The sequence below is a fragment of the Salvelinus namaycush genome, chromosome 42 (genome assembly GCF_016432855.1).
Source record: "Salvelinus namaycush isolate Seneca chromosome 42, SaNama_1.0, whole genome shotgun sequence".
Lineage (NCBI taxonomy): Eukaryota > Metazoa > Chordata > Actinopteri > Salmoniformes > Salmonidae > Salvelinus > Salvelinus namaycush.
Window position 1 is genome coordinate 512,536 of NC_052348.1, and position 9,452 is coordinate 521,987.

General features: G+C 39.5%; 1 non-coding gene across 1 annotated transcript; it reads left to right on the plus strand.

Moving 5' to 3' along the window:
- The first annotated feature begins 9,011 nt into the window (after positions 1-9,011).
- trnar-ucu lies at positions 9,012-9,103 on the plus strand. The gene is given in 2 exon segments: positions 9,012-9,048; positions 9,068-9,103. It is a non-coding gene; the product is annotated as a tRNA-Arg (tRNA).
- Positions 9,104-9,452: the final 349 nt, after the last annotated feature.

Sequence of the window (9,452 nt, forward strand, 5' to 3'; positions counted from 1 at the left end):
GGGCACCAAAACAGCGGAAAAGTTGATCCTCGCGCTTCAGCGCTCTTAGTTGATGCGGAAATTGATCCACTATGCTGTTTACTTTCTGCATCTACGTCATATCGTTGACTCTACATTTAACACATGATTTACAAAAGATGACGGTATCTCGATTTGTGACAGCCGCAAAGTATGTGCTGGTAGTTGGATAAAAATACAACATATATACATTAACTGTGAACACTGTATGTCTACTGCACAGCTTTTGTATGTGTATGAGTGAGTGAGAGCGTCAGTGAGTGAGTGAGTAAGAGAAAGAGAAAGAGTACTATTCAACTTATGTTGCGCAGTAGTTCATTCAGAGATGGATTTGGTTAAATCCGGTAAATAAAGATGAGCATGCAGATGAGATTCTATGATGTCATAGATCCCACATCGACCCCACACCCCTTTTCCATTCCTTGTTATATTACACGAGAGCAACGCTTTGCTCCTCTCCCTAATGTAACTGGTTGGTTGGCCCTTAGCCATGACCTTACCCTTATTGGAAGAGCATGGCATGAGTTTACAGTAACTCTTCCTTACACACAGTCCACACTAATTAAAACTACTTGACCCCTCCGATCATGTTCAATAGCTAGGTCTCTTGCAAATAGATTTTATTTCAATGAGAAACTGGATAAATAAAAGTGAAAATTAAACTAAAGTATTAGACGAATACATTACCAAAACACAAAGAAATTGGTCATTATGGCAAGATCATGTGGGATTTTTATATACATTTCAACTATCTAATATGACTTCTCATACACTGTGAGTAGACAGTTCATGTAGAAACAGAAATGTTTCCAAGGCCATACCACCAGAGACCTTAATGAAACCGGGAGAGAGGATAGTGAGCCCTGAAATTCAGAGGTAAAAACGTGGCCCATTGAGAGAAGAAATAACCAGTGGTCAGCCAGTAGCTCAAAATGTAATGTGCAGTCACACTCCCACCAACAAGCCCTTTGGAGAGAATCTTAGTAAGTGAGACCGTCAGGAAGAACTAGGAATGGAATCAGGGGAAAGGGTAAGAATGGTCTCGCATATTACATAGGAGGCAGAACTGACTGGTACTATATCTAAACCCCTTGCTAGAAAATATATAGAAAAGGTTTTGTGTAAACCAATACAATCTCTCAGACAGTGTGTATAACAATATCATAAAACAGGCATAGAGCCAGGTAAGGACAAGGTATTCATATTTCTCTCTGGATAGTCTCAAATTATAATCTACAGATGGTCAAACTATCTTTTTGATATGCAAGAGTGTGAGGGAGAAGAAACTCCTCAAGAGGGGGAGGCGAGTAAGAGAGCGAGAGCAAGAGAGAGAGAGTGAAAGAGAGCACTGCAAGACAGCTACAGTACTGTACAGTCTGTCCCAGCCAACACACTGACTGCTCATTGCACAATAACAATGGGAGTTTTGAAGATAAAAGGGTGACTTTTTGACAAACAATGAGCATTTGGGGATCAATTCCCAATTTCTTTTTACAAATTAATACAAAATTAAAGCTGAAATGTCTTGAGTCATTAAGTATTCAATCCCTTTGTTATGGCAAGCCTAAATAAGATCAGGAGTCACATAATGAAGTTGCATGGTCTCACTGTGTGTGCAATAATAGTGTTTGACATAATTTTTCAATGACTACGTAATCTCTGTACCCCACACATGCAATTATCTGAAAAGTCCCTCAGTCGGGTAGTGAATTTCAAAAACAGATTCAACCACAAAGACCAGGGTGGATTTTCAATGCCTCGCAAAGGGCACTTATTGGTAGATGGGTGGGAAAAAATATATACACTACCGCTCAAAAGTTTGGGGTCACTTAGAAATGTCCTTGTTTTTGAAAGAAAATCACATTTTTTGTCCATTAAAATAACATAAAATTGATCATAAATACAGTGTAGACATTGTTAATGTTGTAAATGACTATTGTAGCTGGAAACAGCAGATTTGTTATGGAATATCTACATTTTATTTCATCTTTATTTAACCAGGTAGGCAAGTTGAGAACACGTTCTCATTTACAATTGCGACCTGGCCAAGATAAAGCAAAGCAGTTCGACACATACAACAACACATAGTTACACATGGAGTAAAACAAACATACAGTCAATAATACAGTGAAAAATAAGTCTATATACAATGTGAGCAAGTGAGGTGAGATAAGGGAGGTGAAGGCAAACAAAATATATATATAAATAAATAAAAATATAAAAAAGGCCATGGTGGCGAAGTAAATACAATATAGCAAGTAAAAAACACTGGAATGGTTGGTTTGCAGTGGAAGAAAGTGCAAAGTAGAGATAGAAATAATGGGGTGCAAAGGAGCAAAATAAATAAATAAATACAGTAGGTAAAGAGGTAGTTGTTTGGGCTGAATTATAGATGGGCTATGTACAGGTGCAGTAATCTATGAGCTGCTCTGACAGCTGGTGCTTAAAGCTAGTGAGGGAGATAAGTGTTTCCAGTTTCAGAGATTTTTGTAGTTCGTTCCAGTCATTGGCAGCAGAGAACTGGAAGGAGAGGCGGCCAAAGAAAGAATTGGTTTTGGGGGTGACCAGAGAGATATATAGGATATATAGGAGATACATAGGTGTACAGAGGCCCATTATCAGCAACCATCACTCCTGTGTTCCAATGGCAAGTTGTGTTAGCTAATCCAAGTTAATCATTTTAAAAGGCTAATTGATCATTAGAAAACCCTTTTGCAATTATGTTAGCACAGCTGAAAACTTTTTCTGATTAAAGAAGCAATAAAATTGGCCTTCTTTAGACTAGTTGAGTATCTGGAGCATCAGCATTTGTGGGTTCAATTACAGGCTTAAAATGGCCAGAAACAAAGTCCTTTCTTCTGAAACTCGGCAGTCTATTCTTGTTCTGAGAAATTAAGGCTATTCCATGTGAGAAATTGACAAGAAACTGAAGATCTGGTACAACGCTGTGTACTACTCCCTTCACAGAACAGCTCAAACTGGCTCTAACTAGAAAAGAAAGAGGAGTGGGAGGCCCCGGTGCACAAGTGAGGTAGAGGACAAGTACATTAGTGTCTAGTTTGAGAAACAGACACCTCACAAGTCCTCAACTGGCAGTTTCATTAAATAGTACCCGCAAAACACCAGTCTCAATGTCAACAGTGAAGAGGCGACTCCGGGATGCTGGCCTTCTAGGCGAGTTCCTTTGTCCAGTGTCTGTGTTCTTTTGCCCATCTTAATCATATGGCTTTTTCTTTGCAACTCTGCCTAGAATGCCAGCATCCCGGAGTCACCTCTTCACTGTTGACGTTGAGACTGTTCCTTGGTGTCCACATCACCAACAAACTATTATGGTCCAAACACACCAAGACAGTCATGAAGAGGGCACGACAACACCTTTTCCCCCTCAGGAGACTGAAAAGATTTGGCATGGGTCCCCAGATCCTCAAAAAATTATACAGTTGCATCATCGAGAGCATCCTGAGCAGTTGCATCACCACCTGGTATGTCAACTGCTCAACATCCGACCGTAAGGTGCAACAGAGGGTAGTGCGTACGACCCAGTACATCACTGGGGCCAAGCTTCCTGCCATCCAGGACCTATATCCTAGGCGGTGTCAGAGGAAGGCCCAACAAATTGTCAAAGACTCCAGTCACCCAAGTCATAGACTGTTCTCTCCGCTATCGCACGGCAAGCAGTACCGGAGTACCAAGTCTAAGTCCAAAAGGCTCCTTAACAGCTTCTACCCCCAAGCCATAAGACTGCTGAACAATTAATCAAATGGCCACCTGGAAAATTTACATTGACCCCCCGGCTACTACTCGCTATTTATTATCTATGCATTTTATTACCTTTATCCCTACCTACATGTACAAATTACCTCGACTAATCTGTACTCCCGCACATTGACTCGGTACCGGTACCCCCTGTATATAGTCTCAATATTGTTATTTTATTGTGCTACTTTTTATTTTTATTTTTTACTTTAGTTTATTTAGTAAACATTTTCTTAACTCTATTTCTTGAACTGCATTGTTGGTTAAGGACTTGCAAGTAAGCATTTCACGGTAAGGTCTACACCTGCTGTATTCAGCGCATGTGACAAATACAATTTGATTTGAATATCCTTTTGAGCATGGTGAAGTTATTAATTACACTTTGGATGGTGTACCAATATACCCAGTTACTACAAAGATACAGGCGTCCTTCCTAACTCTGTTGCCGGTGAGGAAGGAAACCATTGAGGAAGGAAACCAGGCCAATGATGACTTTAAAACAGTTGGAGTTGAATGGCTGTGACAAGAGAAAACTGTGGATGGATCAACAACATTGTAGTTACTCCAAAAATACAAATTAACAGAGGGGAAAGAAAGAAGCCTGCAAAGAATTAAAAAAAATTAAAAACATGTTTGCAACAAGGCACTAAAGTAATACTGCAAAACAATTGTCAAAGTGATTTAACATTTTGTCCCAAATACCAGGGTGCTATGTTTGGGGCAAATCCAATAAAAAATGTTTAAATGTAACCTTTATTTAACTAGGCAAGTCAGTTAAATTCTTATTTACTATGATGGCCTACCGGGGAACAGTGGGTTAACTGCCTTGTTCAGGGGCAGAGCGACCGATTTTTACCTTGTCAGCTCGGGGATTCGATCTAGCAACCTTTCAGTTACTGGCCCAACACTCTAACCACTAGGCTACCTGCCACCCCACACCAATACAACACATTACTGAATACCACTCTCCATATTTTTAAGCATAGTGGTTATGGGTATGCTTATAAACCTTAAGGACTGGGGAGTAGAGTAAAGCAAAGGCAAAATCCTAAAGGAAAACCTAGTTCAATCTGCTTTCCTCCAGACACTGGGAGATTAATTCACCTTTCAGAAGGACAATAACCTAAAACAGAAGGCCAAATATACACTGGAGTTGCTTACCAAGAAGTCAGTGAACAGTTCCATAAGTATTAGGACAGTGACACAATTTGCGTAATTTTGGCTCTGTAAGCCACAACAATGGATTTGAAAGGAAACAATCAAGATGTGCTTTAAGTGTAGACTTTCATCTTTAAATTTAAGGGTTTTGTCAAAATGTATGTACGAACCGTGTAGGAATTACAACCATTTTTATACATAGCCCCCCAATTTTAGGGGCTCAAAACTTAGTATCTATGCATAGCCACTTTGACAACCCTACCTGCATGTACATAATTATCTCAAATACCTCGACACCGGTGCCCCCGCACATTGACTCTGTACCGGTACCCCCTGTAGCCCCGCTATTGTTATTTACTGCTGGTCTGTTAGGGTTCGTTTCTTTCGTATCATCATTGGCTCATTGGTGAAATTAGCATTATGACAATATATTTAATTCAATCATTCAAAAACCTTTATTAATGCAAGTGCAGACAGAAGTTGACAAACAGGAACATAGCACGCATGTTTCTGAGTAAGTTCTGCATCAAACAAAAGGTCTCAAGTTGTTTTATTAAACCGAAGTCCCGCCTTAGTGATGTCACTGACTACATCATTACCTTTTTACTCCTGAGACCAAAACCCTGCATCCACAGCTATACAAACATAGAGTTTCAGTGTTAATCTAAAAGCTAGGCAATAAATGTCCCCTCCCCAAAGTAGATTTATTGTGGAATATCTGAGTACTCTCTTATCTCCCACACTCCCCTGCAGAGTTGTCTCAGTCACACATTATAAGAGGGACCTTTTTATAAGAAAGAGAACTAAAAAACTATTGTGGAATACTAAACCTCTACAATTAATATATATATTGTTAATCTGTAGTCTAGTACCCTATAAATGTAAGGAGGGAGTCTTATAACCCCTCCCCTTCTATTAATATAACATAAGCATAATCAATTATTCTAATACATCAAACATCTGTACAGCCCCAAATCATGACCGCTAGGTGAATCCTGACAACTGTACAGGCTTTTTTAAGATGTTTTTTGGCAAACTCTGATCTGGTCTTCCTCTTTTTGAGGCTTACCAATGGTTGTGGTAAAACCATTGGTTTTTGTGGTAAACCCTCTGTATTTACTCTGGTGAAGTCTTCTCTTGATTGTTGCCTTAAACACAAATACGCCTACCTCCTGGAGAGTGTTCTTGATCTGGCCAACTGTTGTGATGGGTTTTTTTCTTCACCAGGGAAATAATTATTCTGTCATCCACCACAGTTGTTTTTCTGTGGTCTTCCAGGCCTTTTGGTGCTCCTGAGCTCCCCAGTGCGTTCTTTCTTTTTAAGAATGTACCAAATAGTTTATTTGGCCACACCTAATGTTTTTGCTATCTCTCTGATGGGTTTGTTTAGATTATTCAGCCTAATGATGGCTTGCTTCACTGGCAGTGACAGTTCTTTGGACTTCAAATTGAGGGTTAACAGCCACAGATTCTAAAGGCAAATGCCACACTTGAAATCATCTCTACACCTTTTATCTGCTTACTTGTACATTAACTAATGAGGGAATAACACACACCTGGCCACAGAACAGCTGAGCAGCCAATTGTCAAATTACTTTTGGACCTTTAAAAAGGGGGGTGGCCACATTTAAAAAAGTGCTGTAATTCCTACACCGTTCACCAGATTTGGATGTAAATACCCTCAAATTAAAGCTGGAAGTCTGCACTTTCAGCTCATATTCATGATTTAATTTCAACTCCAATATGCTGTGGTAGACAGCTAAAATAATAATAACTTGGTCACTGTCCAATTATTTATGGACCTGACTGTATGTTCCTGAGTGGCCGAATTACAGTTTTGACTTAAATCTGCTGGAAAATCTATGGCAAGACTTGAAAATGGTTGTCTAGCAATGATCAAGAACCAATTTGACAGAGTTTAAAGAATGTTGAAAAGAATAATGGGCGAATATTGTACAATCCAGGTGTGCAAAGGTCTTAGATACCTGAAAGACCCAGGGTTGTGAATAATTATGCAAATTAGATATTTTTGTATTTAAATGTCAATAAATTAGCAAAAGAATTTAAAACATGTTTTCACTTTGTCATTATGGGGTATTGTGCGTAGATGGGTGAGAAACCCCCCCCCAATTTAATACATTTTGAATTCAAACTGTAACACAACAAAATGTGGAATAAGTCAAGGGGTACTAATACTTTCTGAACTTTCTGTATCTAAAAATGTAAAATAGCTTAACTATCAATTTAAAAGCAGTGCTAGAGTCAAGAGAGACTATGCTGTTCCCAATACTTGAGGTTAATTTAAAATCCATCAATTATACCACATCCATATGGGGGTGTCGAACAGTGCAATTGTAAAGATGCCTCTTTCCGCGTCGACACGTCACCCTATGTGAAGTTTACTAGATAGGTTTTTACTTGGGAGGAATTTGTCTATACAGTGAGCCTGAAATAGGATACTTGTTATTTGGCCATTGGCCCAGCTGTACTGCAAGGAATTCTAATTGGTCAACTACAGGCTAGGGCTGGATTATAAAACTAGATCCTGTTCCTTTGTTCTGGGGAGATAATCACAGGAGAGAATAACTGGGAGAGCATCACTGAGGACAGGGGAGAATGACCATCTAACGTAAGCTAACCCCATTCCGTACAAATGTGCACAACCGCGACATTCAAACGAGGCTGCAAAGAAAACTAATGGGGCTGTAGCGACTGTGTTGACTTCAAAATCTGAGGTGTGAACTACGTTTCTGTTCAAGCGTTGATTGACATGGTAATGGCTCTATAGTATTGGAGAAAAGTTGAAAAAAACTGACCCTTCTGACGTTGTACGTTACATCGTGACGTGCCATGGCGTAACGTACAGCATGCATAAAGCAACTAATTCTGTCTTACAGCCTCTCTACACCAGGTGTAGCACTTCTCTCACCGTTTAAAAACAAGAAAGGGACAGGAACAGAGTAAGGGGGGATACCTACCGTAGTAATTTTTTGCGTCATCACTGCAAGCTATCATGACTCAAAAGCCGCTGCTTACTTCTGAAGATCACTTTAGCACCGCCCTAAAACCCGATTCAAATTTGACACAAACCTTCAAATAGGTATGTAATGACACATTATATAAACTCTTTAGTGTTTTATTTACATTTTAGAGGCGATAAGGTGATAAGTTGGACAGATCGAGTAAAAAAAAGCAGTTTCCTCACACAACATCTCTCCTTCTCACTATCACGCAATAGGTTTCGCTTCCCCACCAGCCATTTTTAAAAAGACCCGACGGAGCTCATTGCCTTCTTGAATCATGCAGAGATGGGCATCATGAAGGTTCTCATCATTAATTTTGTTGGAAAGGGGAGAAATTGTGCTTCACAATGGTATTTTGGGCGCTAAAATAAGGTCAATTGTACAGACCAGCACAATGTACAAAAGTGAGTTAGTTTACATTACCTCCCCATATGATTTGTCCTCTTCGAATAAACCTATTTTCCTCACCCTGATTTGCTTTGGGGTCTGTGTTATTAAAGATTAACATCAACTGCTAACACCGGTGACCACCTCAGCCATGATTATTTCAATGGAATGCCTTTATCTCAGTGCATAATTGTGTTTAATATTTCCATACTTGAAATAAAGTTTGGAGAGCAGTAGATTAGGCGCTCAACCAGTTTAAGACAAGATCCAACCCAAAAATTGTATGAGTGCTAGGAAGGAATAGGCGTGACCTATTTTAAATATAGTAATCTGTGCCATACAACCATTACATTAAACATTTACAGTGGTTAAAACCATTATCTCTCATAGTGCCGGGCTGTTGGAGTAGAGGTTGGGGTTGGCCTTGAACTTTAAATAATGTTAATCTGAGCTGCCACCACTGTTGTGTCTACTGCCACCTGCTACTGTCTCTCTGTGGCCATACCGTGTCTGCTTTCACTGACCGGCCTGTGCTCTCACACACCCCTGGCAATTCTCCCTTCTCTCGCTCCCTACGCGCGCGCACACACACACACACACGTCACACACACACACACACGTCACACACACACAATTCAAAAGATTCAGTTTCACACACATGCAACAGGTGGCTCTGTGGCGCAATGGATAGCGCATTGGACTTCTAGGCTTGTGAATGTGAGGTGATTCAAAGGTTGTGGGTTCGAGTCCCACCAGAGTCGTACTTTTTAAAAAATGGTGATACAGGAAAATGTACAAAGGAAAATATCATACTGGAAGACAAAATTATCTTAGTTACTCTTTTGACAAATTTTTGTTGTTATAAGTATAGTATAACATTTAGAAAGAGACTTGAGTAAGGCTAAATTCTGATATGTATATTTGGCTAAATACATATATTTCTCAACGATCTAATAAAACACTTATATTTGTGTGAGCTAAATATAACATTCAGTGCCTTCAGAAAGTATTGAGACCCCTTGACTTTTTCCACATTTTGTTAGGTTACAGCCTTATTCTAAATTTGATTAAATCGTTTTTTCCCCTCATCAATCTACACACAATACCCCA